General features: G+C 43.4%; 2 non-coding genes across 2 annotated transcripts; one reads left to right on the top strand and one right to left on the bottom strand.

Annotated features, from left to right (window-relative positions):
- Positions 1-3818: 3818 nt before the first annotated feature.
- On the bottom strand, positions 3819-3890 carry trnae-uuc (transfer RNA glutamic acid (anticodon UUC)). Its single transcript has one exon. It is a non-coding gene; the product is annotated as a tRNA-Glu (tRNA).
- Positions 3891-6293: 2403 nt separating this feature from the next.
- Positions 6294-6367, top strand: trnai-uau (transfer RNA isoleucine (anticodon UAU)). Its single transcript has one exon. It is a non-coding gene; the product is annotated as a tRNA-Ile (tRNA).
- Positions 6368-10596: the final 4229 nt, after the last annotated feature.

The raw sequence follows: 10596 nt of genomic DNA, 5'->3' as shown, positions 1-10596 counted from the left end.
AAGCTGTCGCTATTTTCTCCCCATCAGCATTGATTATCATACAATTCCGGGTTGTCATTGGGTTCTTGCGCTGAAACGGAAAATCCCCAAATTGTTGCCAGTTCCACTGTTATCCAGTGAGCTCCCAGGTAATTGGCTTTTGTCGAATATTAATTTCAAATATAATGAGAAAACAATTAGACTGACCATGTATCGATATCTAGCCCATTGGAAATTTATGAAGTTATTGGATTGAAACAAACCCATCAATTATTCTCTCTTCCTCAGCTCCACAGTGAGTGAGATGGGGAAAAGCAGAAAAGCAGCAATATTCCGGCCCCGGACTCTCCGCAGAAAGCGGCAACTGGAGCTTCAATCAGCGGGTTACTGCTCATCTCTGGGACACAAGTTACTCCAACCAAAGCCAAACCTCCCAATACACCGAGCACAGGCTCAGGAAAATGCGGGTAGATTATATCCCGGTCACAAAACCTCCAGGCAGCATTTACACAATACCCAAGTTAGTGAGTCACAAATAAAAGTCACACACTCTTTCTAAATCGTTTCACTGTAAATTCCCTTCACTTTATTGAAAAGTTAACTGTTGTGAATCTGAAAATGAGCATCATGGGATTTGTGTTACCGAGTGCCATTATTCCATTGTTTGTCCGTCAGGTTTGCAACTCAAATTGTGTTGGATATTGAAGCGATTCTGATTTCAAAATGAGGTCACAAAGCAGCTAAACATTAAATCCAGAAACAAATCCTGAGGAAAATGGATCACAATGTTTGGAAGGAGGTGCAGCTGAGAAGCCGAATCTGTGAATGGCGTTATTAATGAATGAGTGAAAAGCATTGGATCAATGGTCAATCTCCGTAGCCGAATGGTTAAATGGATGGTTCTAAAACCCATTGGAGTCTCCGCAGGTAAATTCAAACCTTACCGAATGTTCTTCTTATTATTGTTGATTTCAACCAGGTGTCCACAGAACTCCCGGATCAATGGAACAAAAAACATCCAAAAATTCTCCTGATTTTTGGACTCTAAGGGAATGAAGGGCTATCGGGATCGGGTGGGAAATTGTTATTGAGGCTGGAGATTCGTCATGATCTTATTAAGTGACGGAGGAGGCTTGTGGGGCCTTATGAAGTATTTCTGCTGCTTTGCTCCTGTTCTGTTTGAGTAGCAATACCAGCCAAGGTGATGGGCACTAATAGCCTGAGTTCGGCAGATTGGCTATAGGTGGTTGAAGGTGTCACTCTTCACTGAGTGGTGAAAAGGATGCTTTTAAAATCCACTGGGGTTTCCCCAGGAAAGTTCCAATCTTACTGACTGTGCTTCTTATTATTGCTGATTTCAACCAGGTGTCCACAGAACTCTCGGATCAATGGAAGAGAAAACGTCCAAAAATTCTCCTGATTTTTGGACTCTAAGGGAATGAAGGGCGATCGGGATCGGGAGGGAAATTGGAGTTGAGGTTGGGGATCTACTATGATCTTATAAAGTGACGGAGGAGGCTTGTGGGGCCTTATGACGTATTGTTGCTGCTTTGATTCTGTTCTATTTCAGGAGCAATATCAGAAAAAGCAATGGGCAGTAGCATCCTGAGCTCGGTAATTCAGCTGAGTTGTTGTAGGTGCTGGTTTAAGGTTTCACTCTTTATTGAGGCGTGGTTCCTAATCGCACTGCTGCTAAATTGTCCTATTGGTCGAAAAGGTGCCAGCTCACCAGTTAAAACAGGTTTGTGCGGTGTTTCACTTTAACAGGAAGAACGAGGAGACACAATAAAAATATAAATGGCTGTGGAGAAAATGTGGGGTTGTTGAATTAGCTAAATTCCTCTTCCATAATCTGGCAGGGCCAGACTGGGCCGAATTTCCTCCTCCTCTGCTGTAGACATCTATAATTTTATACGATCAACACTAACTTATCCATAGGACCAATCATCGTGGCCGAGTGGTTCAGGCGTTGGAGTCCAGATCCAGTCAAGTTGAAGTAGAGTAGTATCGTGAGCTTGATAGCGCAGCTGTAGTGATTTTCAATGGTTTAAGATCTCATTCTTTATTGAGGCGTGGTTTCAAATCCCACTGCTACTAAAATTGCCCTATTGGTCGAAAAAGTGCCAGCTCACAGTTAAAGCAGGTATATGCCGTGTTTCACTTTAACAGTAATACTGAGGAGAGACAATGAACATATAAATGGCTGCAGAGAAAAGGCGGGATTGTTGAATGAACTGAATTCCTCTTCCATGAGCTGGCACGGACACGATGAGCCGAATGTCCTCCCTCTCTGCTGTGGCCGCCTATAATTTTATACCAACAAAATTACCCTGTGCATAGGGGCAGTCATCGTAGTCGAGTGGTTTAGGCGATGGAGTCCAAATCCATTGGGGTTTCCTGCTTCTCATTATTCCAGTTTTTAACTCTGTGTCTACAGAGTTAATTATCGGCTACATTGAATAAAATCCAACAAAACAAGCGGGCATTTTCCTATTTCTGTTCGTTAACGAAACCTGCAGTGGAAATGGAGCAAAACTTAGTGTCATGCTTGCTTTCTGGGCGTTTGTCTCTCCTTAGGGTCAAACCCTTGCCCTCTGTCAGTCTCGGTGTATATCCCTGTGTGTGTTCCTCTGTGTGTGTCAATGTGGTTCAGTTTCCCGAGGAGGTGAACACATTTCTACCATCACAAACTGTATTCACATTAGTTGTGCAACTTCAGATGAAAATGTTACAGAGAAAAATATCAGGATGAAAGATGCAAGAGGAGTTTGCAATGTTTGGAAGGAGATGCAGCTAAGAAGTGGAAGATGGGAATGATGTTGTTGATGATTGAGAGGAATGTATTGCAAACTTGGGGCTTGTGTAGTTTGATTACCTTCTACACTTTGAAATTCAGAACAAGCTGAGGCTCCAGGTGGAAAGCAACAGTTGTCTCCATGTATGTGGGGATACATATGTTGTGTGTGCCCGGCTAGTTCAACAGGTAGATCAAAGGCTCTAAATCTCAGGGTCGTGGGCTCGCCGCACGTTGAGTGCAGTTTCTTTCAAACAAATAACCACCAACCTCTGTTCCTTTGAAACTGGCACACGACGGATATTCACCACTGATTCAAAGCACTTCCATGTCACATCTCTTTCTGTCTCACCTCCAGCTCTCTCCGCCCTTCCAGGAGCTGTTTGACCACACACAGTCAGTTCGTGCAAACGTAATACACAACGTGATCGGTTTACAGATAACAGGCTAAAGAGACACCAGGATCTTCCTGATTCCCCCAGGTACTGATTACAGGAATGTGCACAGTGCCGATTATCCACAGTCACACACTCCTTCCAGTCTTGTCTACATTGTTCAGCTTTGAAATTTCTCGTATTTTCACACTGGATTTCAATGTAAAGAAAACAGAGCTGTGATAAGCTTATACTGTTCAGCAGATATACTGCAAGAAGTTACATAACAGGCTGATGATAACAGTGCTCTTTGGTCGCGGTGAGCTCCAGTGAAGGATTGGCACCATTAATGTGTCGTTCAATTAGTCTTGTGATTGGTTGGTCCATCAGGAGTGATATTTTTGTCAATGCAAACAGTAGGCACCAGAATTTGCCCTTCTCCCACCCATATTTTGCCTGGCACCACCATCCCTATGGCCAGTGCTTTGCAAACAGCCCTTCTCTTGTCCTTCTTTTACTCCGCTTCTGTCTTTGTTCCCGGCCTGTTCTAAGTGTGATATTTCCAACTCTGAGGCGAAACTTAAACTGATTCTGGTGGAGCTGCTAAATGTTTTCAATCAATAAGTAATTAATACTCATTTTGACAATTCCACAAGATCAATAAAACTGCATTCCCTGACCGGGAATCGAACCCGGGCCGCGGCGGTGAAAGCGCCGAATCCTGACCACTAGACCACCAGGGAAACTGGCAGGCTTGTTTCAGTTTGGTTTATTGACGCTGCTTTTATCCCTGTTTCCACTTTAAATGGAATGAATTCTTCAGTCAATGACAACAACGGTTTCTGTGAGCTGGAACATGAAATTGACAGTGAGGTGAAATATCCCCATAAGCTGCTTATGTGTAACTGTCAATTTCCTAAACCCACCAACCTGATCACTGCGGTTGTTGTGAAATTGACAAGGGAACACATGGCAGACATTCATCACTGAAAGTAACTGACACACTTCTAAACACTTCTAAACACTTTCATGTCGCATCTGTTTCTGCTTCTGTCCCTGCCTCGCCTCCAGTTCCCTCTGCCCGTCCAGCTCCCAGGTCAATTAGCTGCTTGATGCAGACACAGTCAGTTCATGAACCCAAGCTTTCCCTGGAAAGCAGGGACAGAGAATGCGGGACCCAAGGATTTTAGAAAGGAGAGGTTTGCAGATGACATGGTAAAGATAATCTGGGATCTCATCTTCCTGATTCTCCCAGACACTGATGACAGGAATGTGCAGAGTGCCGATTATCCAGAGTTGCAGACTCCTTCCAGTCTTGTGCAAGTAGTTGAGCTTTGAACCCACTCACAAAAGTGGATTATAAAATGGCAGAATGAGTGTGAAAGAAGTGGTGTTGGGAAATATCAAATTATAGAAAGTTACAGCAAAAAAAGAGGCCATTCGGCCCTGTGTGCGACTTTCAAAGAACTCCAAAGAAGAGTCACACGGAATTGAAACATTAATTCTATTTCTCTACCAGAAATATTGCCAGACATGCTGAATTTTTCAAGCATTTTCTGTTTTCACTTCAGATTTCCCGCATCCGCAGTATTTTGCTTTTATCTCTGGGTTTCTAGCCCAGTGACAATGCCAATACTCCATCTCCTGAATGCTCTGATTTGATTTGAACATGTTTTCCCGAAAGAAGTGCTGTTAGTAGCGGACGAGTATTGGGGGCGATTGTTTCTGACATCCATCGGGGTTTCCCCAATGTTGGTTTGCTGACTGCGGTTCTCATTATTCCCGATTTTGACCAACACAATTAGTTATCGGGTAAATAGAATCAAACAAAAACTTCCGCGCTTTCTTATTTCCATTCATCTGCAAGGATTTGCGAAATCTGCAGACGGAAATGGAGCAAAACTGAGCGAGTTTGGTGTTTTTCTGGGTGTTTGTCTCTCCTTAGCCCTCTGTCACTGTCGATGTATATGTCTGTGAGTGTACCGCTGTGTGTGTCAATGTGGTTCAGTTCCTCATTTTTAGCAGTCCCCACTTTATTCACCTTACTTGTGTGGCTTCATATTAAAATCGTACAAAGAAAATAAAAACCGGTTTAAAAGGTTCAGGAGGAATTTTCTTTCTGTATTTCTGAGTGGAGACTGTTCAGTTACTAAGTGTCCGAATGTTACAAAGCGGAGGGCGATTGAAATTTTCACTGAGCAACATTTAAACAGACACCGAGTCCTTGTGGTCGAGTGGTTAAGGCAATGGACACATCGAAAGAATGAATTTGTAAATACAAACAGTCCAAACTGATATCCCTCGGACATGAGGAACTGTATTTCTTCTCGAAGTTGTTCCACGTGTGACATTTGCAGCTCTGATGTGAAACTTCAACTCTCACTCCACTGATTCGGGCGGAGCTGTTGTGCGTTTCGGTTTTCAATCAATAAGTAAATGAGGCCTGTTTTAACAGTTTGTACCAGATCAATAAACCTTCATTGCCTGGCCGGGAATCGAGTCCGGGCCACGGCGGTTAAAGGGCCGAATCCTCACCTCTAAATCACGAGGAAAGCTGTCTATAACTCTTGCAACGTGCTTTATCTGGGCCACAATTGCCATTTTTCAGACACTTTCACCAGAGGTGGTTTTAAGGGGTAGCTGCAGTGAAGGATTGGCGCCAATATAGCGTCGTTCATCTGGTCTGGTTCCAAATCCTGCTCAGGAATTTAAGAAAAACTTTGAGTTTGCTCAGTGTCTTGACTTCAAAAGCGAGAATGTAAGAAAGTACATTCCCCCAAGCGTGTAATAAAATGTCGGAATGACTGGGAAATTATGGTGGGAAACATAAAATTATAGACAGTTACAGCAAAGAAAGAGGCCATTCGGCCTGGCGCGCTGCTTTCAAAGAGCAGTTGTGATTGATTGGTCAGGAGTGATATTTGTGTCAGTGTAAACAGTCGGCAGTAAAATCTCTCACATCACCGCGGCAGACATTCATCACTGAAAGCAACTGAACACGTCAAATTCTGCCGCTTTCATGTCGCATCTTTAACTTCCTGTTCTCCCTTTCAGGCATTTCCATGTCTATCAAATATCATCCATGCAGAACGTTGTCCTGTTCCTCGTTCCACTAGGAGACTTACTGTGAGTGTGTTAGAGCAAGTGGCTCCATAACTCAATGGTTTAGAGCACTGGCCTTATAAACCAGGTGTCGTGAGTTCAATTCTCACTGGGGCCTGCGATTTATATTTATGAAATTTGGTAGCAAGGTAACCTTTGAGGAGAGCACTTTAAAAAGAAAAAAGCTGGAAATCGAAAACAAAAATAAAAATACCTGGAAAAACTCAGCAGGTCTGACAGCATCTGCATAGAGGAACACAGTTAACGTTTCGAGTCCGAATGGCTCTTCAACAGAACCTGTATCGGAAGGTCATGTCAGTGGGCAACAAGATGGCAGATGGATTATAATGTAGGCAGGTGCGACTATGTTCACTTGGTTTAAAAATGAGAACAACAGAATGCTTTTAAAATGTGAGAAATTTGTAAGTGCTGATGTTTAAAGAAACATTGTACAAGCAATGTGGAAAGTTAGCATGCAGGGTCAGCATGTTGGCCTTTATTACAAGGGGATTGGAGAGCAGGAATAAAGAAGTCTTGCCACAGGGTTTTAGTGAGACGGCATCTGGAATCCCGTGTGCTGTTTTCATCTCCACATTTATAAAAGAATAGGCTTGCATTGAAGATGGTGCAGGGAAAGTTCACTAAATTGGTCTCTGGAATGAGCTGGTAGTCCTATGATGAAAGGCTGAATAAATTGGGCTTTTATTCTCTGGAGTTTAGAAGAATGAAAGGCAATCTGATTGAAACCTGTAAAATACTGAGAGGGCTTAATCGGGTGGACACAGAGATTGTTTCCGCTGGTCAGGGAGCCTAAAACACTGGGGCACAGTCTCAGGGTAAAGGGTCGATAATTTCGGGCTGAGATGAGGAGAAATTACTTCATCCAAAGGGTTGTGAATCTTTGAATTCTCTACCCAGAGGGTTGTGGATGTTCCATCATTGAATTCATTTAAGGCCGGGATGGACAGGTTTTTTGGTCTCTCGGGGGACTAAGGGATATGGGGAACGGGCAGGATAATGGAGTTGAAGCCCAAGATCAGCCATGATTGAATTGAATGATGGAGCAGGTTCGACGGGCCCTGTGGTCTACTCCTGCTCCTATTTCTTGTGATCCTGTGTATGATAACGACAGTAATTCGTGTTATAATAAAAACAGAAAGTGCTGGAAGTTCTCAGCAGGTCTGACAGCAAATGTGAAGGGAGAAACGGAATTAAGGTTTCGAGTTTAATATGGTTGTTTTTCAAACCATAAATTGGCTGCTGGTTATGACATTTTGTACAACATCGAGACAGGGAGTGGAACCCAGGAGATGAAAGCACCGAATCTGAACCATTAGGGTGTTTCTATAGCATACTTTTTGAACGAAATTAGCTTCCAACTGAAGGTTTGATGGTTTAAGGCCACCTCGGGTCAAGTAGATTCCCTCTCTTCCTGCTTCTACTTATATTACCGACATAGTTCTGTTTATGTCTTTTGGCTACAAGGGAATCTTGTCCAAACTTTGTCAGTTCTGCTGTTATTCAGTAAGTTTCCGCACAAATAGATTTATGAATATTCTTTTCAATTAAAGCGAGAAAATGGAGGAAGCATGTGCATAACATCCAATCTATTGGAAATATTGTGTTCAAAGCAACAAATAGAAATTGATTCTCTGATTGCATATACCGAACTGGAACACACCATCACACCGAGTGAATCCACTGTCTGTTCAAATGTTGCTCAGTGAAAATTTCAATCTTCCTCCGCTGTGTAACGTATGGACACTGAATCAATAAGCAGCCTCCACTTAAATAAACACAGAAAGCGTCAATCTCCTCTTTTAACCTTTAAACCTGTTGTCATTCTCTGTACCATTTACCATGAAGATATATAATGCAAGTGAATAAAGTTTGCGATGGTAAAAATGTGTTCACTGCTCAGTGAACTAAACCACATTGACACACACAGAGGAACGCACACAGACAGATACACCGAGAGTGGCAGTGGGCTAGGGTTTGTCTCTGAGGAGAGGCAAACAGGGAACTACAGAACTACAGACCAGCGAGTCTCATGTCAGTGCTAGGGAAACTATTGGAGAAAGTTCTGAAGGAGAGTATCTATCTCCACTTGGAGAGGCAAGGTTTGATCAGGGATAGTCAGCATGGCTTTGTCTGTGAGAGGTCATGCCTAACAAATTGGATTGAATTTTTTGAGGAGGTGACCAGGTGTGTAGATGAGGTTAGTGCAGTTGATGTAGTTTATATGGATTTCAGCAAAGCCTTTGACAAGTTCCCATATAAGGGAGACTTATAAAGAAGGCAAAGGTACATGGGATATAGGGTAATTTGATAAGGTGGATTCAAAATTGACTGAGTTGTAGGAGGCAGAGGGTGATGACAGAAGGATGCTTTAATGACTGGAAGCCAGTTTCCAATGGCGTACCAGAGGGATCTGTGCTCGGTCCTCTATTATTTGTCATTTATATGAACAACATAGATGACTATATGGGGGGTAGGATTAGTAAGTTTCCGGATGACACAAAGATTGGCCGGGGGGTTAACAGTGAGGTTGAGTGTCTTGGGCTACCATCTTGGGATGGTCAAATGGGCAGATAAGTGGCAGATGGAATTTAACCCTGAAAAGTGTGAGGTGATACACTTTGGAAGGAGTAATTCGACAAGGAAGTATTCAATGAACGGCAAGACACTAGGAAATTCTGAGGAACAAAGGGACCTTGGCGTGTGTGTCCATAGATCTCTGAAGGCGGAGAGGCATGTTAGTGGGGTGGTGAAATAGGCATATGGGACACTTGCCTTTAGCAATCGAGGCATAGATTACAAAAAGTACGGAGGTCATGTTGGAGTTGTATAGAACCTAAGTGAGGCCACAGCTGGAGAACTGTGTGCAGTTCTGGTCACCACACTATAGGAAGGAAGTGATTGCATTGGAGGGGGTGCAGAGGAGATTCACCAGGATGTTGCCTGGGATGAAACATTTAAGTTACGAAGAGAGGTTGAATAGACTTGGGTTGTTTTTGTTGGAGCAGAGAAGACTGAAGGGCGACCTGATCGAAGTGTGCAACTTTATGAGAGGCATGGACAGGGTGGATAAGGATCAGCTGTTCCCCTTAATTGAAAGGTCAGTCACAAGGGGGCATAAGTTCAAGTTGAGGGGCAGGAAGTTTAGGGGGTATGTGAGGAAAAACTTTTTTAACCAGAGGTTAGTGATGGTCTGGAATGCACTGCCTGGGTGGTGGTGGAGGGTTGCCTCACATCCTTTAAAAAGTACCTGGATGAGCAATTGGCACGTCACAACATTTAAGGCTATGGGCCATCTGCTGGTAAATGGGATTAGGTAGGGAGGTCAGGTGTTTCTCACGTGTCAGTGCAGAATCGATGGGCCAAAGGGCCTCTTCTGCACTGTGTGATTCTGTGAATAGGATGCTGATTCTTTACGTAATAGGACACTGATTAATAATGTAATAAGACGTTGACTATTAATGTAATCAGGCACTGATTATTAATATAATTAGATCCTGATTAATAATCTAATAAGACATTGATTAATAATGTAATAAAACACTGATACATTTAACTGGGCATTGTCAGGGTACATGTGAAAACCAACATGGTGCTTTTGGATGATGTCACCAAGTGGCATGTAGTTGAGAAATGGGAGGGGCCAAGGATAGAGCCTTGTGGGACACCAAGTACAAGGACTTTGGAGAGGAAAGGGAGATTGGAGATGGGGCGGCAGTTTGCAAAGACAGTGGGGTCAAAATTTATTAGGATGGTTAATTTAACAGTGAAAGGGACAGTGCCAGAAGAGAGCGAACCATTAACAATATCAGCTAACATGGAGAAGTTGGGTGACCAGTCGTTTAGTGAGAATAGGGTCAAGGGAGCAGGAGGTGGGTCTGATGGACAAGATGAGCACTGAGAGGGCAGGAGGGGAGATGGGAGAGAAACTGGAGAAAGATGTGAGTTCTGGGCTCGGACAAAGGGGGAACTTCAGAGACAGTTTGTCCCGGTGGGCTAGTGGAAGGGAGGGAAGCAGCAGAGGCAGCTGATCGGATTGTCTCAATCTTAGTGACAAAGAAGCTCCATAAGCTCCTCACACTTGGAGGAGGAGACGGGGAGAGGGAGAGTCCTTCAAAAGGAACTATCTTGCCTAAGAGATATGAAAGAAACTCAACACACTGTATGTTCAACACAAAACTGATTTATTTAACTTTCATCCAGCACATTAACCCCTACAACTGGACTGGGGTTTATTAACATCAGCAGAAACAGACCCCAATGAACATGGTTCAGTCCTGGATGTGACTAACGGCAAAATTCAATCACTGTAGTCAGTTGTGAACTCGC

This window comes from Cetorhinus maximus, unplaced genomic scaffold (assembly GCF_964194155.1).
Source record: "Cetorhinus maximus unplaced genomic scaffold, sCetMax3.hap1.1 HAP1_SCAFFOLD_353, whole genome shotgun sequence".
Classification (NCBI taxonomy): Eukaryota; Metazoa; Chordata; class Chondrichthyes; order Lamniformes; family Cetorhinidae; genus Cetorhinus; species Cetorhinus maximus.
Note: the sequence above shows the minus strand (reverse complement) of the source record. Positions and strands in the feature narration are given on the sequence as shown.